General features: G+C 41.7%; 1 protein-coding gene across 2 annotated transcripts in view; it reads right to left on the reverse strand.

The window, feature by feature from the left end:
* Nucleotides 1–25,755, reverse strand: part of LOC126260862 (uncharacterized) — a 224,370-nt gene that overhangs the window by 116,853 nt on the left and 81,762 nt on the right. The gene's annotated exons all lie outside the window — the stretch shown is intronic.

A 25,755-nucleotide genomic window follows, 5' to 3' on the forward strand; every position in this document is an offset into this window, starting at 1 on the left:
TGTACACAAATACAGGCATAACTTGAAATCTTGGATAACTGCCATTACTTTTTAGAAAGTCCTGAAACACATTTCAAGTCACGGAGTTCGATCATGATTAATAGAAAGCTAGGGTTTACAATTTACGGTAGTGTATTCCCTTGTATTCGCTCAGTATGTTGAGCTGTGCTTATCTAGGACACGCCCTACCGGAGACGTTGTACCAGTGCCAACTTTCGCGCCACGTATTAAGGTAACAAGGCTAGTAAACCGGTATGAAGACGCTGCGGTTGTTTCAAAGGTCGTTCTCGATCAGTTTCACACACACACACACACACACACACACACACACACACACACACACACACACACACATTCTTAATCTCAACGTAAGCGCGCTATATTAAGAGTGTTCCAATGAGTCCTTAAAATTTCGTGTTTTATCATAATTCGTTGGGGCCACGTAAGACGGACGTGCTGAATGCAAGCTATCAGAGCTATCGAAAACGAGCTGGCCATAGCTCTCCTGAAATAACTATTCTGCTATTTGGCATTAGTGATCAGATATTTATGCCCCTACAGAATTTAAGTGTAGCCCTTCTTCATTACAGGTAGAACACTTAATAATGGACGCCATTTTGTAGTGGATGTCCATTAAATCAATTAAATTTGATGTGTGGTGCTGCCAACGTTCAGCTTAAACGTGCTAAGCTTTATAGAACAGCGCACGAAGCTACTGTGTAATATCATCACTCGCTGTAATTCTAAATCTTATCCGAATATTTCTATCCCCTTTCTCTTCATAAGCATTAGAAACACTTGTAATTTCCAAATCTTGTCGTTTGCGATAAAGATGTGTCGTCATACTACAAATGATTTGCGTTATGTTGTTAACCGAAAATGTCACCGTTACCTAATAGATCTTCAAAAATGCCAACTACTACAGCGACACATGTTGTTCTGAGGTCACTAGTAGAAGAAAATGTTGAGGACCTTGGTGTTGCTTATAATGCTGTGGGATATTGAGCACGTTAGGTTACTATACCTCGGCAGTTATATGAAACGTGTAAAGCTCCGTGAAACAACAAAAACGAGCTCCAATCATCTGTATGTTTTACAGTTCTGTGTATTTCGAATTAGTCTGGATACTTATTTATTATATCTGGCCATTTCTCTACGACCGTTATGTACATGTTCCTGCCCTCACACATATGTAACACAATTCGTTTTATTAGAGACAATACTTTCAATAAAAGTGTGTGAAGGAACCATGCCAAGGCAGTTTTGACAGCAACCTGGAAAAGAAAGAAAGAAAAAAAAATAGCCTGAGCTACTGTTTTGGTAAGCATAGAGAATCTTTCTTATCCTTTTGTGGTGTGAAGATCAGAGGGCGACGTGACCGTTTGTTGGTTAGCGAATGATATCGAGGACGTGGACCAAGGCTTCTGCCCACACGATCCAGTTTTACAGGCTAAAGCAGGAACCTGTCCTGTTTACAGCCGTTCTACGTTACGTGATCAACCAGCGGACGCAGCACCCAGTTTGCATTGCATCGCTGGGGGGACTGGAAATTTACTGCCGCGTTCTAGTTTGCTGAATATATTACAGATGGCGTAAGGCTTGATAAAGTGCAAACAAGAATTACAGTTTTCAATGATATTTCAGGGCCCTTCTATGTAAGCTGAATCAGATTATGAAAGAGCTAGATAAAGTAGTGCAGCTGCAGACAGAATAACTGATACCGGCATATTAGTCTTTTTTGGTCTACATTTAACAGTGTGTGACCATTGATTGAAGAGTGCCAAACTAGGTCTGTTTTGTTGTCGTATTGAGCACGTAGTAGCTTCATTATTCACTATGTATGTACGTGCGGGCGCGCTCGTGTGTGTGTGTGTGTGTGTGTGTGTGTGTGTGTGTGTGTGTGTGTGTGTATGTGGTGTAAATTTACCTATTCACACTTACCTTAGGAAAAATCCTATGAACACTGCTCAAAAGAATTTGTGAAACGTGATATTGGACGTCTCCTATGCTCCACTGAACAATAACTGAGGATTCGATAAGCTGCCAAATATACCTTTATCTTTCACAAATTAAGTACATAAGGAAACATCAATACATCCTCGTTCATTTACATAATAAAAACTGAAATTCCCGACAGATATCGAAAACAAAGTGGAAACAATCGCTCAGTCCGTCATCCTGGATACTTTTTATTGGACTTCGAGAGCTTCAGTGACGTGTATGCCTTCCCTGAGCGCGTATCATCGCCTGACACCTAAGTGGCATGCTCTATATAAATCTCAGAGGCCATCCAGTGGTATCCTTTCTCATACTTCTGTGAGAGCCCTGAGGTTTCTTGGAGAGTCTGTGATGGAAAAAGACGACTATGAACATCTCTGTCAAGCATCTCCAATATATGCTCGATGGGCACTCGTCGGGACTCACCGGTGGACCTTCAATGACTTCGATGTACAACCTTCGCAAGACATCCCTGGTGATGTCCACGACTTGGGCATTATCGTACATGAGAAGGAATTCAGGGCCACCACCGTATGCATGAGCCACCACATGGTACAAAAGGATTTGTTCGATGAACTTCCTAGCGGTAAGATGATCATAGACAAGATCCGTTGCGGCTTTCAACACTGATGCCTCCCCACACCACCACAGAACACTGGCCGAATCTGTCAATATTTAGTAGGTATGGCTCACCACGGGTCTTCACAAATGAACACAGCCATCACCTTCAGAGGAAATAAGGACTCGTCTTTGAATAACACGTTTTGCGAGAGACAACATTGACAATTGACATGGAAACGACACAAGCGAATGTTATGAGATGTTTTCGTGCCAAGAGAGCTACTCGAAGAAGATATTTTGGTCGTAAAGACTTTCTCGTAACCTGCTCCTTGCTGTTTGATCGGACACAGCGGCTCCAGTGATCCTCCTAAGATCGTCTTGTGGTGCTCTGGCGGTAGCTGTACGACGCCGCATAGCAGAGATGACCGGATATCGGTCTTCAGGTGAGGTTTTAATGCGATGATGAAGTTATCCAACTCGCCTTGTGTACTGAACAGTCTTCTTGTGTGTCCACAATCTATAAATGGCAGATGGAGGGACACTGGCATCTGCCATCAAACGACGGGAAGTCCATCCTTTTTGGATCAAACATACCCCCCTTGCAACTTGCACTGCATTAAAATGTCGCCTCGCTTGAGCTTCGTTGGATACATCGTCATAAAATGACAGCTGCCGTCTGTGTACTTCACTAGAGAACACTAGGACACCGGTAGTTACTCCCTTCTTTTGGGTCACCTCATACTGTAATGTATGACATAGGCGATAGATGGCAAATGGTTGCAGTTGTTACACACAGTGAAAATGAAGAACTCAGGCTATACAATAAGACCACAGATACCGTCTGTACCAAAATAGAGTTAACACACCGGGAATTGATACACGGTTTCCCCTAATTCTTTTGAGCAGTGTAGCTGTAGGAGAAACTGGAATGGAAAGACGGAGAGCTGGAAGTAAATGTTGCAAACTGTACTGAAAGAGCCGGCAGCTGGATTTCACGGAAATATGATAAAGATCTGAAGATTATGTAAAGATTCCATGTGATTTATATTTGAGATTAAAAATGTTCGCCACGCAACTGCCATAAATATTTTCCAATTCTCAAGCTACTAACCGCAAAAATTACGAAGTGTTGCAGTTAAGAAATGAATGTCTTGAAGGATTTCACAGTCGTTGACAAGCATATGGGTATGCTTGACAGATTATTTGCCGTCTACTCTATGGACCAACTGCATTTTCACAATGCCATATGAATTTATGCAATATGATATATCATGAATTGACACAGTGCCTGAATATCATAATTTCATTTTCACGGATTAAAAACGAAGCTTAGGAACAGAGACATGAATATTTTAAAACAATTGCACTTAGCCGAGAAAGTACTCTGTTTCGAGTCCCGGCCTGGCGCCCAGTTTTAACCTCCAGGAACTTTCAACGTGTAGCTGACGATCTAAGACGTTTGATTTTTATTTATTATTTATTACGAGTAGTTTCTACTGACATATGACCTGACATCTAGAAGCAAAGAGAGGCCAGTTCTATCTATCTGCAGTTGTACATTTATTAGGAATTTGCATATAAGGAATTAACGATCGTATCAATTAATCACTTAATAAAATACAGTTAACATTTGCCTGTTCGAACGAAAGTTATTCTTTAAGAAGCAAAAAAAAAGAAAGACGATAGTTTTTTTGAGAAGAAAAAGACAGAAGATAGAAAATATAAGTTCCCAGCGTCTAAGCCGAGTAGGACAGATTGAGTCGTACCGTGTCGAATCTTTGACTCGTTTATTTGTCTGGTCACTGGCATCTCAATAGGTGGTCGTTGCCATGGCGGCGTGGAAAACAAACCCTGCGCGCCCGCCGGGGGTTAATAAGAGCCGATTCCTGGCTTATGACGCTGCCTGATGGAGGCCAGCTCTATGAGGAACAAGTCTTGCGCGCTGAGAGAGCCAGTTTCTGACGTGGAGGGCTCGTCGTCGTTATTGGTGTTGGGAGTCGTCTCCGATTGTATTGGACTGTAGTAATTGCGAATTTGGCCGTCCGTCGTTGACTGAAATTTTAAATGTTTGGACTGGACAGCACTTCTTGTGCGACGGTCGGTATTGTTTACCTGTCTCCTCACTCGCCTGCTGCCTTGCGTGGGTCTCTGAGATTAGTTACAGTTTAATTTCATGGAACAGTTATCATACGGCTTACTGATATCGCATGGTTGTATAGTTTACTTTACGTGATTTTGGGAACTATGAAGTTTAATGGGCCTAGTTCTGGCCAAAAATTGGAAGATTAATTAGTATTCAGAGATAATTTTAAAATTTGCTGCATCTAAATTATTATTTAATAGAGATATGTGATTTTTTTAAAGGAAATTTTGTGATTTTAGAGGCCATTGTTAATATGTGTTTGAATTGTTTTGGACCCTATTGAGCACGCTTAATACTTTAATACATTTGTTGGTGACTAAAAAGTTATGCTAAATACCATCAATTATAGAGGTAAGGCTTATCCATCCTTGAAGACACTGATTGCATTAATGACCCTTTGCCGGATCTGTATTGATAAGGCTTTACATTTAAAATATGTTTTATGGACTTTAATTTGATCACTTCGTTTCGTCTGGTTCGAGTTAGCTTTGGTCTCTGAGATACATTGCCGAGTGGTGTAGTAATATTTTTTGTTCTAAACTTCTTGTTATGTTAAAACGTGCAAAGAAATTTCAAAATTCGTAGCTGGCGGAATGATTTTTGTGGCTTCTTAGCGTTAGTTGATGAAGTCGCCTTTTGGTGAGTAACATTAGAAGAGACTTTACTTATCTTGGCTTCATTTATTTGTGTTTAGGCTATGGTATTGTTGTCGACAGCTTTTGCTAATTGCATTCCTGAAGCTCGGGCCTTCGTATGATTATATCGAGCGGCAGGCCTGTCTGCGGAATCGACTGGTATCTGGGACGGTGCCGCACCGTGGTGCGCAAGTTTGTTTAGCCTTATTGTATAAATTGGCAATGACTTGTATACAAGTTTTCCCTTAATCTGAAGGTTATTTTTAAGTTCCTGAGTTTTAGTAATTAATGTTTCAACAAAACGTACTTTGTGTCATGTAAATATTTGCATTTTTCAAGAAAAATTGTTTATTTTTCCACTTGTGCAGATTTAGATCGTTTAAGGCTATTGAGGTCTACTTACCTTTATGCCAAGATTGTCTGTTGATGACTTGGGGAATAAGTTTTACAGAAGTCTTTTATTTAACTGTCATTACATATTAACTCTTAAGTTACAGCCTCAAGGGCTGAGATAGTTTGGTGTTTTTTTTTAAATTATTATTTTTTTTATCAAATTCCGTTGTGGTGTCACTGATTTTAAATACTGGTTAATCTTAAGTGGTGAATATCAGAGTATATTTGAACTGGCACATATTGTTCATGCTCTTAATTAAGGTATTTATTTATTAAAAATATATATGAATTTGTAAATCACAAATGATGACAGTTGTGGGCCTGCCCTTCCAAGTCTTGTTTTCCCAACCCGACCTATGTTCAGGGATATCACAGAGGTCTTGGAAAACCTTGAAGCCCTGCACTGCTGCTCGGCTGCTGCTTTTAGTATACTGTCGTATATCTAGAGCAGACGATGTAATACTACTCGGCTGTTGCTGAAACTATAACGCAATACTCTAAAATCTTATGTATTTCTGCGTCTATCAAAACCAAATTTATATTGTCAGTGTTGTCAATATGCGTCTGCGTAACTGTGTCTGTGGTTTCATCAGATTGGCCGTCTTCGTCATTCAGTTTTCAGCCTTCTGTTTGGCTGTCTGTAAGGCCTCATCTCCTTATACTTAATAAAAAGAATGCGTTCGTCAGATTATTTAAATGTACCCACTGCACTAGGTCCCTGACTGCGTTGCATACGTTGACTTGCGTTTGTGCGGGATGTCTCACGTGTCGAAATAGTCTTCCATGTAGTACTGTGCGTTCATTATTGCCTTTGGTTGAGATTTACGCGTCTTGAATATGTTGGATAAGGATAATATCTGATCAAGAAACGGACCACGCCGCAGCTGATGTTCACATGTCCCATCTCTAGCCGGTCCTTAATGTCAAAGAAGAGTGAGTTTGAACTGTATATTCCTTCCTCTTATGGCCAATACCTTGCACATTTTTAGCGTTCCGTATCCCATTCTGTAAAAACAGAACTTCTATAGGCTCGCTTTGTTATCCTTTGTCTATCTCTCTGCTCAACTGTTAAAACCCCATTTCCTCAGGAAAGGTTACACTTATCACGTTGAAATTTATGTCACTTACTGAAGTCTATGGTCCCTTGGCGGTGTAAAACATTGAAGCTTCTAAGTCAATGCAATCAAAAGATACGACCATTTATGTCACATATTTTAATACTCACAAAGTCACTCATCAAAATCTATAGGGTACCTCGCGTTGGCCTAGAATTAAGAAATTTGGTAAAAAGGAAGGTTTCACAGAACAACCAAAGGAAAAAATCCGAAAATTGTTAATTTGTAATTATGTCACACGAAGAAAATATTTCTTTTTTCATTTGTTACCCGGCATCGAACTTGAAATTAAAACAATCAATAGTTCCCCATTCACATACAACTTGAAACACCACATCTACGTGCAGTAACCTCTCCTGGATACCTGATGATGGATAAATTCCGAAATGCCTCATATGCGTAATAAACTCAACCCTTGCGTGGTGTTTGACTTTCCCACTGCGACCCACTCAGCCTGAATGGAGAACTACTAATTATTATAATAATGGTCACCTGCCTCCTGTATGACTTTTTCACATTTATACTATTGAAATTAAAACATTCTTGATTATCTTGGAAGCCCCGAGATCTATCTAGCCGTTATGAGAGCTCACAACTGGCAAAAATGGTAGATTTCCAAATAGATGAAGTGTCTATATACATAATTATCTTTTTACGGAACCTTCAGTGCGCGAATGCTACTCGGACTTGGCCAATTTTTCTCTTATACAGTATATTGCAGGCCCTGTATTTAATAGTGAAATCTAGAATCCCAGCACAACGTAAAGCGACTCCACTCATGTAGCCCCTGCCAGTCCCACAAAAATTTTCCGTTTTATTCTCCTCACCGCAATGATTATGGTTGAAAGGCTTAATCGGTGTGCTTTCTGTCAGGCTTGTACTCAAAAATTGAGCAACACTATATTCACATTGAGGCTAGAGGCAGGATGCATTCTGTCGAGTTTATTGGTGCAAGTTTGCGAGAGAGTCTATCGATACAATCAGCTGCCATTCGTTTGTGCTAGTTAAAAGGCAGTGGGTCATCCATATTCACACCGAAATATCTAGTTATGATTATCGTTGTGGTGTATCGTCTCTCTATTTAGTATTTCGGTGTCTTCGTAATTAACTTTTCACTAGGTTGTAGAGGGTACCAGTAGCTGCTGTTATTTGCTTATTATGTTTGCGCCACGAGCCGTGCGCAGTGTGTTGCAAGCCAGACTGTGAGCACACACTGCCAGTACTGGACGCGTGACTTTGCAGGACAGGTGGAGAGCGGGACGGGCTGGTGACCTCATGACTGGCCGTGCTACTGCTCTGTCATCGCGCGGTTCGGCGGTCCTCGTCGTGTACAACCCATAATTCTTCTTCTTCTTCTTCGCCGGCCGCTCTGGCCAAGTCGTTCTAGGCTCTTCAGTCCGGAACCGCGCTGCTGCTGCGGTCGCAGGTTCGAATTCTGCCTAGGAGCATGGATGTAAGTGATGTCCTTAGGTTAATTAGATTTAAGTAGATCTCTAAGTATAGGGGACTGATGACCACAGATGTTAAGTCCCATAGCGCTTAGAGCCGTTTGAACCATTTTCTTCTTCTTCTTCTTCTTCTGCTGGCTAGAGTTCCCCCGTTTGCCGACCTCATTCTGTGAATGTAGTGGACTAAGTGCTGTCTCATATCTTGGGTGGACGTCCGTATAATCGTCTCCTTTGCGGTCGTCCTTATATACAAATTGTAACTAGTCTTGTGAAATCCATCCTTTTCACATGATCCTGCCAATTTCGTTTCTTTGGCTTCGTCCATTTATTTATCTCTTGTGTTCCTCATTGTTTTCTTACCGATATGTTTGTTTTGACTCTGGGCGCTATGGGACTTACCATCTGAGGTCATCAGTCCCCTAGACTTGGAACTACTTAAACCTACACTACTGTCCATTAAAATTGCTACACCAAGAAGAAATGCAGATGATAAACTGGTATTCATTGGACAAATATATTATACTAGAACTGACATGTGATTACATTTTCACGCAATTTGGGTGCATAGATCCTGAGAAATCAGTACCCAGAACAACCACTTCTGGCCGTAATAACGGCCTTGATACGCCCGGGCATTGAGTCTCACAGAGCTTGGATGGCGTGTGCAGATACAGCTGCCCATGCAGCTTCAACTCGATACAACAGTTCATCAAGAGTAGTGACTGGCGTATTGTGAAGAGCCAGTTGCTCGGCCACCATTGACCAGACTTTTTCAATTGGTGAGAGATCTGGAGAATGTACCAGCCAGGGCAGCAGCCGAACATTTTCTGTATCCAGAAAGACCCGTACAGGACCTGCAACATGCGGTCTTGCATTATCCTGCTGAAATGTAGGGTTTCGCAGGGATCGAATGAAGGGTAGAGCCACGGGTCGTAACACATCTGAAATGTAACGTCCGCTGTTCATAGTGCCGTCAGTGCGAACAAGAGGTAACCGAGACGAGTAACCAATGGCAACCCATACCATCACGGCGGTGATACGCCAGTATGGCGATAACGAATACACGCTTCCAATGTGCGTTCACCGCGATGTCGCCAAACACGGATGCGACCATCATGCTGCTGTAAACAGAACCTGGATTCATCCGAAAAAAAGAGGTTTTGCCATTCGCGCACCCAGGTTCGTCGTTGAGTACACCATCGGAGGCGCTCCTGTCTGTGATGCTGCGTCAAGGGTAACCGCAGCCATGGTCTCCGAGCTGATAGTCCATGATGCTGCAAACGTCGTCGAACTGTTCGTGCATATGGTTGTTGTCTTGCAAACGTCCCCATCTGTTGACTCAGGGATCGAGACGTGGCTGCACGATCCGTTACAGCATGCGGATAAGATGCCTGTCATCTCGAATGCTAGTGATACGAGGCCGTTGGGATCCAGCACGGCGTTCCGTATTACCCGCCTGAACCCACCGATTCTATATTCTGCTATCAGTCATTGGATCTCGACCAACGCGAGCAGCAATGTCGCGATACGATTAACCACCATCGCGATAGGCTCCAATCCGACATTTATCACAGTCGGAAACGTGATTTTACGCATTTCTCCTCCTTACACGAGGCATCACAACAACGTTTCACCAGGCAACGCCGGTCAACTGCTGTTTGTGTATGAGAAATCGGTTGGAAACTTTCCTCATGTCAGCACGTTGCAGGTGTCGCCACCGGCGCCAACCTTGTGTAATGCTTGGAAAAGCTAATCATTTGCATGTCACAGCATCTTCTTCCTGTCGGTTAAATTTCGCGTCTGTAGCCCGTCATCTTCATGGTGTAGCAATTTTAATGGCGAGTAGTGTAATTAACCTAAGGACATCACATACATCCATGCCCGAGGCAGGATTCGAACCTGAGACAGTAGCAGCAGCGTAGTTCCGGATTGAAGAGCCTAGAACCGATCTGCCACAGCGGCCGGCTATGTTTGTTTTCTTGTGCGACGTGGTTACTCGTTGGATCTTAGTATCTCCGTTTTCACTGCCGTTAACTTTTGTTCTATCTTTTTCGTTTCCGCTCTAGTTTCTGCTGCACACGTCATAAAAGGACGCGCCATTGTTTAGGATATTTTTATTTTGCCATAGATTTGTTCCTCCACATTATATTCTGCAGGAATACGGCTACCCTTACTACTTTTGTCATTTGGGTTTTCACTTCCCTTACTAATTCTTTATAGTTGGAGATAACAGTCCCTAGATAATTAAATCTCATCCATACACTTCCATTGGTAAGTCATTATAGTTGGAGATAACAGTCTCTGGATAGTTACTGCTCATCACATGTTCTGTTGGCACACTATCTACTTCTAATTTATATCTTTCAGGTGTTTTTGATATTTCCATGTTTCACTGCTTACCTGTTTTATTAAATTGTTGAAGTAACCTTTGTAAATGATCATTCTTATTCGCTATCAGTACAGCATAATCAGCATCACGTGTAATGTTCATGAATTTATTTCTCATTTTATATCCTAGTTTCTTTCAAACGGCATCAATGGTGGGGTCTGTTATTAAGTTCAACAGCAGGTGGCTTAATGAGTCTCCTTGTCTAATTCCTTTATCTGTTATAGTTTAATCTGTAAATCCTTCGTGTTTTGATCCATATTTTATTACCTGTAATTTCCGATAAGCTCGTTGGCACTCTCTTGTCGAATAAGGTTTGAATTATATCCTTCTTTCTAATACTATCAGACTAAGGCTTTCAACAAGTCAACGAAACGTAGGTAGGCTAGGTTACTAAACTTTGGATTTCTCCAGGATCTATTTCAGAGCGAAAATACCATCTATAGTGCTCCTCTTTTTCATGAATCAGCCGCGCGGGTAGCCGCGCGGGCAAGGGCGCCTTGCCAAGATTCGCGCGGCTCACCCCGTCGGACGTCAGAGTCCTCCCTTGGGCATGGGTGCGTGTATTGTCCTTAGCGTAAGTTAGTTTAAGTTATATTAAGTAGTGTGCATGCCTAGCGATCGTTGACCTCACCAGTTTGGTCCCACAGGAACTTAACACAAATTTCCAAAAATTTCATGAATCCTTGCTGTTCTTCTGCTATTTGGGTTATATTCTTTATTCTGTCTCAAATTATTGATGTTAACATTTTTAAGGTGGAATACAGCAGGGCAATTCACCGGCAAATATCTAATATTTGTTTCTCCTTCTTATATACTGAAGTTGGAATACTTTTCTCATTCTCTTTTTTAATTTTTATTGTAGTGCATATAACCACGAATGAGAAGTCTATTTGGTTCAGTGCTTTACTGTCTAGTTTCATTTTCCAATTTGTAACTTCCGGGTGTTGTGTGATGTCCTTAGGTTAGTTAGGTTTAAGTAGTTCTAAGTTCTAGGGGACTGATGACCATAGATGTTTAGTCCCATAGTACTCAGAGCCATTTGAACCATTTTTTCATCCTTACAGCAATTTAAAATAATTTTCCCACAGAATTTTGCTTATATTCTGTATCTGAATTTGCACATTAAGGGCCTTGTTTTGCTTCTGGACATCCACCAAACTTTCCTTTGTGTCCCATAAAGATCTCGTTTCTACAGTAGCCAACAACTACGGAAAAAATTGCATACAGAATGTAAATTTACGTCTAGAATTGTCGTCAAGAATTACACATTGTGTACTCAGTAAGAGTAAGAGAGCGAAAGGTTCCAGCAACATACAGGCATGTGTATAAGCTGCCTTTAAAAGGGGGAGCACCGTAAAATACAACTATGTTCCCTCCCGAGGTCGTAGGAACGTTCACAAGCCTTATCCAAGTGATCCACGGAGATAAAAAAACGAAAGAGAAATCTCTACGTGACATTCATATTCAGAGCGACATGGCTGGTCCTGAACTCTACCGAGAAGGTGAACAGCCTGTCGACAAAAAGAGTGTTTTGTCTGTCCAAAGTGGAGCACATTCACCCGTCTTACAGTAATGAGAACCACTGCACAGTAGTGGAAAGGCAACTGGTCAGGGTGAAATACTTGTCAAGGTTTAACGTCCAGTAGGCATCGAGGTCATTAGAGGCGCAGTGCAAGCTCGGACTGGTTCAAAGGTGGGGGAAGAAACTTGTCGTGTCCTTTGAAACCATCCCGGCATTTGCCTCGAGCAATAAGGTAAATCACGGAAAACCGAAACCTGGTTGGCCAAACGCGGATTTGACAAGTCGTCCTTCGAATGAGAGTCCATTGTGGTAACCACTGCACCACCTCGCTCGGTACAAGAAAACTGTGAGGTTCTATAAATATTGTGGGAAAGAACTTGCTCCCATTTTAGCTGCAGGATCGTAGATCACTAGAGCGACGAAGGATACCTAGCGACTGGGTGCAGGTCTTTACCGTTTTCAAGGAGGGTCTTAGGGCAGACGCGCATAACTACAGTTCCCTGTCGCTGACATCAGTTTGTTGTAGACTTGCGGAAAATATTTTATGCTCCATCATTATGATGAAAATCTCCTCTGTGAAAACCAACATAGATTACACAAACAGGGATCTTGTGAAATCCATCTTCCTTTGTTCGTCCACGAGTGGGTCGCTAATACCATATGTTAATGATATAGTGGTTAACGCTGGAGGCTCCATGGGGCTATTCACGAACGATGCTTGTTGTCTATAGCCAGGCTGCAATGCCCGAAGTCTGTAGCAAAATGCAGCAAGACCTGCAGAGTATCGACGACTGATACGGGGACTAGCAAATTGGCCCTGAATGTAAACAAATATATCGTACTGCACACAAATAGGCGAATAGTTCCACTACTGTTCTGTTACACTAATGGTAACAAATCACTGGAAACTGTAACCACTATAAATTACCTAACTGTAATCAACCGGAGCGACTTAAACTGGAATGAGAGCATAAAACAAACACTATGATACGCAGATGCCGTACTATGAATCTCAAGGAAATGGAATTAATCCATTCTTGTGTATTGTTCATCAGTCTGGAGTACTTACCATGTAGGATTAATAGAAGCAGTAGAGAAGATCCAATGGAGAGTGCAGCGCCTCGTCACGGGATTCGCACAAGAGAGTTACACACAGGTACAACAAACTCCAGGGACACATGCAGCAAGAGGAGCGTGGCGCAACATAGTGACGTTTACTCTTGAAATTTCGACAACGTACTTTCTAAGAAGAGTTGGGCAACGTATTGCTTCCTCTAACATACTTACACGACTCAAAACGATCACGACGAGAAAATCAGAGAAATTAAGGTAGCTACGTAGATGCAGATGTGGATCGGTGCTCAGGGTGCATACTCAGGTGGCGACCGCTCAGTGAATACGGACCTAGGATTGAGCCCACGTCACTCAGGTATTTATCCGGGTCCTGAGTAGCCCATGGTGATCGTGGTAGAGTACTTGTTGTGGTGGGATCTCTCCTCCCGTGTTAGATGAGTTGCAACCAATGGCCGTTACGCGCTACTCCTATAGAACATCTCTCGTTCTATGTTCGCCCGTCTTCATGCGTGTGGAATAGGATAGTTCAGATAATTTCGGGATTAAACTCCCTGAGTACCGCCTGACAGCGAAGTCCCACAGGACGCTCAGATATTCCCACTGCCCGACTGCTCAAACTAGTTCCCCGGCGTTCACCGCGTGGATACAACACCGTCGGCCGCGCGACCGCTACGTTCGCAGATTCGTATCCTGCCTCGGGCATGGATGTATGTGATGTCCTTAGGTTAGTTAGGTTCAAGTAGTTCTAAGTTCTAGGGGACTGCTGACCTCCACTGTTAAGTCCCATAGTGCTCAGAGCCATTTTAACCATTTTCAACATCGTCGGTGAATAGAACCTCATAGTAGCAACATCCTTGACTAGTGAAAAGGTTCTAAAAGGGTCGACAGTCTCGATCTGAGCCAGAAGACAACGTCAAGTGGTCATTAATCTTCTTCACATGATACGCTTTTATAGTAACTGTTTACAGATTCCAAGATCCGACCACTCAATCAAGACTATACTTCTAAAATTCGGAACTTATAAAATTCGCACTTTAGTCCTCTAACTAAAGTGCGAATTTTATAAGTTCCCAATTTTAGAAGTATAGTCTTGATTGAGTGGTCGGATCTTGGAATCTGTAAACAGTTACTATAAAAGCGTATCATGTGCAGAAGATTAATGACCACTTGACGTTGTCTTCCGGCTCAGATCGAGACTGTCGACCCTTTTAGAACCTTTTCACTAGTCAAGGATGTTGCTACTATGAGGTTCTATTCACCGACGATGTTGAAAATGGTTAAAATGGCTCTGAGCACTATGGGACCTAACATTGGAGGTTAGCAATCCCCTAGAACTTAGAACTACTTGAACCTAACTAATCTAATCCAACTGAATTCTGCTTTACTAATCATTAAAAAAACTCCAATAAAATTCATCTCTTCCAGCTAGCTATGAGATCGACCATCCGAGACTAGGTACCCATACCGGTCAAATCTTCGAAAATTGTAACCACAGTTAAAAGTATGTGCCCGCGAATTCAGACGTTGTTGATTTCATAATAACTGTCCACATGTGAGATGCAACTGCGCTGAACCTACGGATCACGATACCCACACAAAGAATCCATCATTCTGAGCTAATGGACGCCTAGAACACACATCTCCGAGCAGGTTCACGATTTACTTTCAGAATTTTGAGTCTGTAGAAGTCTCGAATATTTTGAATCATAGCTGTGGCTGTGTGAATAGCTTTAACCCAGATGTGGCACACTGGCTTTTGACGCAAATCATAATTTCTTGGATGTATTCTAATCTCTGTCTTCCCCTACAGTTTTTGTTATCTACAGGTCTCTCAGGTTCCATGGAAGTTTTTCCTTGATATCTTAACACAAGTTGTACAGTCCTGGCCTATGTTTTCCACGTGCTTCTCTCCTCGGCGATTGTGCGGAGAACCTCCTTATTTCGTATCTTACCAGTCCACCTATTGTTCTACATCTTGTCGTATCACATGTCAAACGCTTAGATTCTCATCTTTTTGTTTTCCAATAGTCGACGATTCACTTCCACATAATGCTGTGCTTCAAACGCACATTACCGAGACAGGTGACGCAGTGGTTACAGCACACTGCGTTCGCGAGGACTACGGTTCAAACCCGCGCCTGGCCCTTCTGATTTAGATTTTCCGTGATTTCCCTAAATCACTTCAGGTAAATGACGGGATGGTTCCTTTGAAAGGGAACGGCCGATTTGCTACCCCATCCTTCCATAATCCGAGGGGACCAATGACCAACCAACCAACCAACCAAACGTACATTCTCAGAAATTTCTTCCTCACATTATGTTATATATTTGATACTAGTAGACTTCTTTTAGCCAGGAATGCCCTATTCGATCTACAGCTTGAGAAACAATACCTTACAATACTTAGTGCCTTGAAGGCCCAACGGTACTGCTCGAACACCGTATCATCCTCAGTCCATAGGCGTCACACGATGCGGATATGGAGGGCATGTGGTCAGCACATCGCACTCCCGGCGGTTATCAGTGTACGAACCCGGAGCCGCTATCCCTCAGTGAAGTAGCTCCTCAATTTGCCTCAATAGCGCTGAGGGCACCCCGCTTGCTAACAGCGCTCGGCGGACCAGACAGTGACCCATCCAAGTGCTAGCCAAGACCGACAGCACTTAACTTCGGTGATCTGAGGCCGTTAGCTACTTTACAGCACAAATTGAGAAAATGTAATGATGAGATACTGTACGGAAGAAAGTTGCTTTTCGATTTTATACATAATGAGGCCAACGTCAGTGCTCCACTGACCTCATGAATAAAAAGAAATCTTTTTGTAGTAGCTCCAGAGGTTATCTAATGAAACTGCTACGAATTAATAGCTTATTGGGGTAGGAACAGGTTAACCTTTGTCAAGAGATAATATAAAAGGGCAGTTTCTATTGTGCGTCAAACAATTCAGCAGCAATGCAATCCGTTGCATTTTGCTCTTGAAGATCTAGAGGACAAACTTCTGGCACCCAACTAAATATAACAGCTCAGCCATGACTTTTATGTAGTCATAACAATCTTCTGAAAACTATCTGCCTGGATAGAGGTGCACATTAAAGCGCCGCTTCACGGTCGGGGAGGTACGTTGGCCCCGAATTGAATGCACCCAGCGGATTAACACGACAGTCGGTGTCCCGGCCAACCTGGATGTGGCTTTTAGGCGGTTTCCCACATCCCACTAGGTGAATTCCAGGCTGGTACACAAGTCCCGCCTGAGTTACACGATTCGAAAATATTTGGAAACCTTTCGCTCGCTTTCACATGAATAAGGCTACATGCAGGCAGTTGGGGTACACATATTCCGTCCCAGGCGTAACGGGGTGCCAACAGGAAGGCGATCCGGCTACCCATTCAACTAACCGTGGCAAATCCGTAAATAGCCATGCCGACCCTTCGCCGATATGGGACAAAAGCACAAGAAAAAGATTTTTTGGGAAACTATTATTTCCGGTGAAGTCAGCATGCCCCTTTTTTATTTCGTTGCTTGAAATCCTCAAACTAACGTTTACCACACAACAGGAAAAATATTTTACAAAATAATCATTGCTGCTAAATAAGTACTTCTATACCAAATCATCATCTCTGTTTTCTACTCGTTGATAAAGGGCTAAGAAAGAGAAACGTAATTTTGTTCTGAAAATTCTTCTTACTGTTTACATAATCCTATTTGTTTACTGTCGATACGTGGAGAAATAACCCATGCAGAGAGTCGATAATATTTTAGTGTGGTGTAGATGGAACTAATTTACTAGAGAAATTTTTCGGAAGGTGAATGCTGTCCGCTATCTATGTTATTACACTAAATTGAAGAGGTACTGCATGAAAATAAGGAGTAAGGAAAAAGAAGTCCACGAGGGATCTGAGAGTTTGTGCTTAATAAGCGAAGAAAGAATAAAAATATCTGGATACTTAGATAACAAAAGTTGGACTAAAGTGTCTGCACTTGGAGAAGAATGAGAACATAGTAATGAGGCAGTATGTAATGGGCTATACTGCATCTCTAGAAACCAAGTGGGTGAATAAAAAAATAGGAACAATTCCAAAAGAGTCTGTTATTGTGTTATTGAACGGACTTGGTGGGATACTTGAAGCGTAATTAGACTTAACAAGAAAGCAGATAAGGCCAAAGCTATTAGGATATGCTAGAGCAAGGGAGATTATTAACGTAACATATAAATCGAAGAAGATGTGGGAGAAGTGACAGAATTTTCCACCTAGTTAGAAAACGGGTGAAGCAAAGAGGACATTAGGAGGAAACTATCGTACATGAATAAAGCGTCACTAAAAGAAATATGCTACTACCAAACTGGGAAGGAAGAAACTAAAACAAAATGGAGCAAAACTCTCTATGGCAGAGAAACATAGACGGCAGAGAAACCAGAGAACTAGAAATCTGAGGCGTTTGCAAGTTTATGCTGCAAACGCAGACGAACAATTTAGGAGGCGTACGAAGTACTGAACGAAAGGGTATTGTTAACAAAAGAAAGAAGGATGGAAATCTTCGAAAATTTTTACATCCACAGAATAAAAAAGTGGTTGGTAGGTAGATGGTGTTTCATACAGAAACAGTTCTGAGACATGAATGGGCAGATGTCAGGTGTAGCACCAATGCAATTATCGGTTTAGAAGCCAGCAACAAATTTGATTGAAATACGGTCGATGAACAGAAAACAATAAAAACTACACAATACTCAGTTGTATATAAGATCTGTAGAACGTTACTACGTCTCGAATCACAGTCAAACGCTGTTATAAAGTTACATTTAATTGGGCTCGATAGCACTGCACCCTACCAACACTGGTTAAGTTTGAGAAACCAAACAACTTGTAATACTGAATTGGTGGCTTAGGTACCTTCGTAATGACGAAGATGACAGTTGAAAATTGGAAGGTAAAACTGATTTCAGGTGAAAACTGGGCTACAAATCCACATGCGAAGGAAAATATGATATTTTCTGTAGAGAACAAAAGTCTCATTGACTGGAAACGAAGGCAGCTCAAAAAAAAAAAAAAAAAAAAAAAAACTCGGTTTAATGTGAACCTGTTAGGAACATGTTGCTAAATCAGTTGAACTAGTTGCCAAGTCTGTTTATACATGCTCTCTCTCGCAATTCTTTTGCTGGACAGTTTTAAGTTATATAAGCTCATGCTTTAGGTCTGACACACATCGTATTTTACCTGTTTTGATAGTGCCATTTGTAGCGACACTGACATTTTTAAAATTAGCCAGTCAGCGTACGCTTACGCAACACACAGTAGAGCCGGTTCCCTGGAATTTTTCTCCCTATTTGTCAGCGACCGGCGAGTAAAATGAGATGAACTGAGCGATAAGATGGAAGTCATCTACACTTTGCGGAGTTCGCGCAGTGTAGATTATGTATGATGAACTAAAACTGTTCCCTCGCCCAGTACCTTACCACCTCCGACCCGGTCTAGGCCCAATCTGTCACAGGAGTGCACTACGATTCGTTGCTCAATCTGACACACAATTGAACCATGTCTCCAAAGTACCCCGTCGTGTTAAATGACAGTAAGCTCAATGTTGCAACTACTCAGTAGTTAAGCGTCTTAAGAACCTAAGAACACTTCATTTCAACTCGTCTGTTACGAAGGCGTACTGAAAGTAGTGCTTCCGAATTTTTTAAAATTCTGTTCTTATATCGGTTGAGGTACTACATGTCACGCACATTACTCGGTCGACTTTCCTGCGTCGCTGACTCAAGATGCAACCCTAGAGGGCTCCGAACTGTAGTGTGTAATGTAACTGTCGGTGGATGACAAACAGTCGCTGTAATCGATTTTCTAACCGCAGAAGAGTTCGTCCGCACACGGAACATCCTCTTTCTCAGAATGACAATGCCAAATCACACAGGAATACTGTGACATCTGCAACAATTCGACGCCTTGTGTTTACTGTCAACGATCCTTCTTCATACAATCCCGACTTTGCCCCACCCGATTTTCATCTGTTTCCAAAACGTAAAGACCACCTTCGAGGATTTCAGTTTGATAGTGGTGAAGAGGTGCAAGCAGATGGGAGGTTGTGGCTCCGTCAACAAAGTCAAACATTGTAGAGCAATTGTGTCAACAATATGAACTCTCTTTGGAAAGTGACTTAATTGAGAAATAAATATGTAGACATGAAGAATAGAGATGCAGAATGTTAATCAAATTCGTGATTTACGTTAAAAGCTTTCAGAGTTTTCATCCAAACAATTCGGGGGCATCGCTTCTTAGCACGCCCTCGTATTTATCAATTTAACCTCTAAAATATGATATCTTTCTCTAAAAGTCAACTGTACTGATTTGACTTCATCCTGAATCTGCTAGCCTGTGTTGATCTTTCACCTTCACATATGTACCATACTCAGTGTCATTTTTAACTAAGCTAAATATTCCTGGAAACATTAGCGCCACCAATGATTGCACATTCCCCTTTGTGTGTAAATACAAGACTACTCAGATAGTACGAATACTGTAGCTCGTTGATGAAAATTACAGTTTGGATCATTAAAGATCTACTTGATGGATCTGATGACTGCTGGAGTCAAGCTTCTGGAGACCGTTTCATTGCATAAGAACATACTTACAGCGTCGTATAAAATTAGATGAACGATACAAAATTACGAAATGGAAATGGGGCACTAAGATTTGTTAGGAAGACTTCGGGAAAGAACAGAGATTCTGGTATGTAAACGTGTTCAAAACGACGGACGCATTAAATGAGTTCACACATGTACTGCTAGAATTAACAGCACAGCCCAGCCCATAACAAAGTACAAGAACATGGAGATAATATTTTTTCTTCTTTAGAATATTACGTCGATAATAAGCTGGTTATAACAGTCAATGTTTTTATTAGATGGTAAATGATGTAAATATATTGAGAATAAGACGCTAATTATGGTCTGACAGTAATCTGACAATTCTATTCTTACATCGTAGGAGTAGAACCATGAATAAGTATCATTCTTAATATGTTTATGTCATTTACCATGTAATCAATACACTGACAGTTATAAGTCCGTTCTCTAACGACGTAATATGGACATTACATTATTATAGACGTAGTTGACAGTGGCGATAAACCCCGATACAGTGTATCGTTATAAAAAGATTAATTATTATCAGTAGCTATTCTGATGCATATTTCTAATTAATGATACTAACAATATTTAAACGTAAACCTTTCAAAAAACGATAGTGTTATTCTCACGAACAATTCTTGAGTAAACATAGAGAATTCTAGTCTTCTTTACATAGCTCACATAGGGATCAGAAGAATAAGACAAGAGAGATTAAAGGGCATACGGAGACATAAACAATCATTTCGCTTCGTTCCTTTCGTGAACAGTGTACGACAATGTGCAACTGCTCATACCAAATCAAACAGCCCGCCTAAGTGAGGCAGCAGCGGAAATGTTGCGTTGGACCAATCCAGATGATCTCACCTTGGATTAGTACTGGATGTATCACTGTGATTCCTAAATAAAGGATAAAAGCAAGCAACGGAAACATGTGAATAATTCTCACCACTGCCGAAAAAGACGAAGGTCCTACGATCACTGGGCAATGTGTTGGTGAGTGGCTTTGTGATTACTATAATATGTTAACAGATTATTCGTGTAAGGGGCAAAAAGTGACAGGAGCATAATAATGAAATCTCCTGGCGAGGCTACGGAGGCTGTCAAGACCGTGGGTTGCTGGGAGCTCACTAAAGTAGTGTTTTTGCTCCAAGACACAACGGCGAAGTTCATTCTGTCTAGTAATCAGTGAAACTCGCAACTTTTTTGGGCTATCGAATTTGGCGTGAGTCCCCTATGCTCCCATCTGAGATCTACTTTTCTCTGTTGAAGTAATATTTGCGTGTTGGATTTTTCCGCATACGGTGGTCGAAAAGTATGTACATGTAAGTCTTCTGGGTTGTAGACCTGATCAAGCTGTAAAATGATGCCTCAACATTTCGACTTCTATTAAAGATGCCATTCGTCAGGATGTGTAATACTGTGAGCAAATTAGAAGTATCTCATGAAAAGTGAGTGTGGCCGTGCAAGCGTGTTTTTGCTCCACGACACAACGCCCAAACTCAATCTATCTAGGGAGCAGTCAAACAAGCTACTTCTTTGGGCTATCAAAGTCCTATTAAAAAGTTCTAGGACCTGTGGAAGGGAGTGAGTACATAATATTCTGAATAGGAACCCATGTCCGGAAACGTACTGTTTGCCTTCTACGACGGTTTCAATTCAGATGTTTCACTGATCCACTTCTGCTTGAGGTGATTCTGTTGGAATTTCTTATCACTCTCGCAGTATAGACATGTCTCCATAATAACAATCTACTGGATTCCCTTATCACCATTAAAATTCTATCCAAATGGCTCTTATAGAAGCAACTAAGCCAATATATAGAGACTTGGAGCATATTGATCATCGCTGTAAATGTATTCTCGGTTGTACTGAGAACCAAAATGTGTCGTTCAAAACCTCATATGGACTTGTGCGCATAAAAAGAATGTATTTGCTGGGATAAAAATTGAAACAGCGAGTAAGCAATGCTGTTATTTCATTCAACGATGGTGATCTGGGTAGATTAAAGGTCATGACAAGGCATGAAATTGTACGTAATGTTAACGCCATCAAAGGTCGCCAGCTTTTGGACGATGTGCCAATAAGCGAGACTCACTATGCAGCTGAATATACGGCCCCTCCGGCCGGAGGTTCGAGTCCTCCTCCCTTGGGCATGGGTGTATGTGTGTGTGTGTTGTTCTTAGCGTAAGTTAGTTTAAGTTACTTTAAGTAGTGTGTAAGTCTAGGGACCGATGATCTAAGCAGTTCGGTGCCTTAGAAATTCACACACATGTGAACTTTTTTTTTTTTTTTTTCAGCTGAATATAATACAAAGAAAGCAATGCAGCAAGCAAAAGGAAAGTAATAGGTGAAAAATAAGAACCAGTAGCTGACTCTGATTACTGTGCTGGACTCGTTTGACAATAAAATAAGAGATATTTATCAATTTTCATAGTGAATTACTTTAATCGCGTTTTCTAGCACTTTAAATTTTCTGTGCTATATGTACCTTTATCACCGAAATCAGTAAACTACTGACGTTCAAATTTTGAGAAATGGTATAAAACAGTTAAAATGTGCCACTGAACTAGAATCATGGCAAGAACTGGATTATTCTCCGAATTAAGGAGATTTATATGGAACTTTACCCAATTAAAAATGACTTAAAAGTAAAAAAATTCAAAAATATTATACCAACAAAAAAGAAAGATCGATTCTATTTCAGTGAGCTAAATATAGATGCTGAAAAGAGCTGTCAAAATTTCAGTGTTTCAGGTATAACTGTTCCAGAGAAAAAAGGCACATAAAGTTAGCAAATTTAACGTTGGCTAGATAGGGTGCTCTGACTCCCATTAAGTCCGCGTTGGACAAACTCAGTCTCGCGCTGGGTGTTGCCAGCAGAACACCCCACCCCACATGCGAGCACACTTGCTGGCAGATGCGACGGCGGGGCTTCGGCGAGCCGCCTCGCCTGTCCTTTCTGGCCGCCACTTCCGCAGCGCCACGCCGAAGGCTAAGCCACGAGAGCTGCGGCCTTGGGACCGCCGCACCCGCTGCACCGTAGGTGCCGTGAGCCAGCTGTACTCGGTGCAGACTATGACTCCTCACACAGCACTTTTTTACAGTTTCCCTGTTATGTAGACCTCACAGATAAGTGTCGTAGCTTTAGAGAGGGAGAAATGTTCCAGCTCGTAAGGTTTAAGCGTAAGTAGTGGGGTAAAGTTCGCACGAGTTCGTTTAGTTAGTGCAGGTTGCCCACATCAGGGGCAGGTATGCACTCAGGGGCAAACTTATTGTTCTCCTTTGATTGACATATACTTAACCTATTGTTCTGTTAAGTGCTTTTCCATGTCACCGCCATTTCCTTTTTATTTAATGCTATGTTCATGTATAACATCGAACCTTAATTTTGGATGTATATATCATGGCATTCCGATCTCTCCCTCGTTTTGCTCTTGCTCTAAAAGGACGTACTTTCGAAGTCTATGGTTTGTAAGCATCTGAGCCAAATGTACGGGGTGGTCATAAAGTCTGAAAAGTTTGTAAGGGTGTTGCAGGTTAGGTTGTGGTGATAAATAACTGTGAAGAAAAAAATTCATTACATTGCACTGTTTCGGAGTTGATGAGTGCTGACGTTAGACAGTCAGAGCATTACGCTGGCAGATCCAAGCGACCCGCCAGAGACGGTGTCGCCAAACGAGTTCTTCGGTTGGCTGCTTGAATTTGCGTGCGCAACGCCCTAACTGGCTAACTTCAGCGCCGATTAACTCCGAAACGGCGCAACGTATGGAATTTGTTTCTTAACAGTTATTTCTCAGCACAATCTACCATACAACTCCCTTACAAGTTTCTCAGATTGTTTCTGACCACACTGTATATGCAGTATCAAATTCAGTGTTTCACTTTGGCTTTTAGTCTTATGTTCATGACTCTCATGGTTAGCTGAAACTGAATAACATTTCCAGTCACAAATGTTACCAGGAAGTAAATTTAGTTCTAGACTGTTGAATCCCTGACTACTTGATACCAGAAACTATGTGCACGGAATCACTTATTTTTTGCGAAAAATCAGTTAATGAGAAAAAGTATTGTAGTTTATTAATGATGAAAGTGTGCAGCAAGTAAGTCTGAAATTAATAAATCTGCTGTGATACTTTCCGATAAAAACGTGCAAGAATACCTATTTGTTTCAGAAGAGCCACAAAATATTTATTATTTAATCCATTTTCAGCTCTCAAATATACCAATTCCAAAATCCTAGAACACTCTACCGCGTAGTAATTTCCTTTGATACGCATAATTTGTTGATGGAATTGTACTTTGTATAGTACTAATCAGACATTTTATTCGGTTTTCATAGTCATTCGCGTTTATGTAAATTCCAGCGTACTGCAAGTGTTCGAGCAAGAGCATTGTTTATAGTACCACGCTAGAAAGAAGGATCCTTTATTGTATGATTATATGATAGCGGAACAAACACTGGTAGCAGTTACTTCTGTAAAATATCTGGGAGTATGCGTGCGGAACGATCTGAAGTGGAATGATCATATAAAATTAATTGTTGGTAAGGCGGGTACCAGGTTGAGATTCATTGGGAGAGTGCTTAGAAAATGTAGTCCATCAACAAAGGAGGTGGCTTACAAAACACTTGTTCGACCTATACTTGAGTATTGCTCATCAGTGTGGGATCCGTACCAGATCGGGTTGACGGAGAAGGTGGAGAAGATCCAAAGAAGAGCGGCGCGTTTCGTCACAGGGTTATTTGGTAACCGTGATAGCGTTACGGAGATGTTTAATAAACTCAAGTGGCAGACTCTGCAAGAGAGGCGCTCTGCATCGCGGTGTAGCTTGCTCGCCAGGTTTCGAGAGGGTGCGTTTCTGGATGAGGTATCGAATATATTGCTTCCCCCTACTTATACCTCCCGAGGAGATCACGAATGTAAAATTAGAGAGATTAGAGCGCGCACGGAGGCTTTCAGACAGTCGTTCTTCCCGCGAACCATACGCGACTGGAACAGGAAAGGGAGGTAATGACAGTGGCACGTAAAGTGCCCTCCGCCACACACAGTTGGGTGGCATGCGGAGTATAAATGTAGATGTTGATGTAGAGTCTGTATTTACGGGCAGGTCGAAAATATGTAACATCCGATTTTACTTCGACAGAGAGGAAATAAGCGACATATTGTGGTAGACCTTCCTGTTCACTCAAACTAAATAGTTTTATTGCTCGCGATCGACGTTCTTTCTAAATGTAGAAATCTCCATGCAAAATTTCCAGAAACAAGGAAATCAGAATCCTGCGGTATTTGTTTTTCTGGCAAGAGAAAACGCGTCGAAGAGTAGTGAATTTGACACCGCGCCTGTGGAAGCGGGTCAAACCACAGAAGCTGCCAAAGACGGCGACGCGAAGACTTCCAGTATCCACTTTTCCAGCGAAGCAGCTGTTTTAATTTGTAAGCAGTGCAGTGTGAAGTTTTGAGTGAGACGTTACTCAGTTACGTATAAGTGACATATTCTATAAGTTTTCCCATTATAAGCTTTCAGTTACACGGTAATTCCATATTTCGGGCAAACAAACGCTACACATTAAGAACACCTCGTGTAATACACACTCCAGTCACAGTAAAGTGACCACCGCCTATGTTGGACATCGTAGGGCAATTACCACTCATAGACGGTAGGTAGCAACGCTAGCTGTGGAGAGTATATGGAGCGTGTAAGGGGGTCGCGAAAGACAGTGGATTCGTTGCCGTAATGCGGAAACGGAGCGATTTATCTGACGTCCAAAAGGGAATGATCATTGGCTTTTGGGCGACAGGTAAAAGCATTTCCAAAACGGCCAAGTTTCTAATCCACTCGTGCGTTTCCGTGGTTA

This window comes from Schistocerca nitens, chromosome 5 (assembly GCF_023898315.1).
Source record: "Schistocerca nitens isolate TAMUIC-IGC-003100 chromosome 5, iqSchNite1.1, whole genome shotgun sequence".
Classification (NCBI taxonomy): Eukaryota; Metazoa; Arthropoda; class Insecta; order Orthoptera; family Acrididae; genus Schistocerca; species Schistocerca nitens.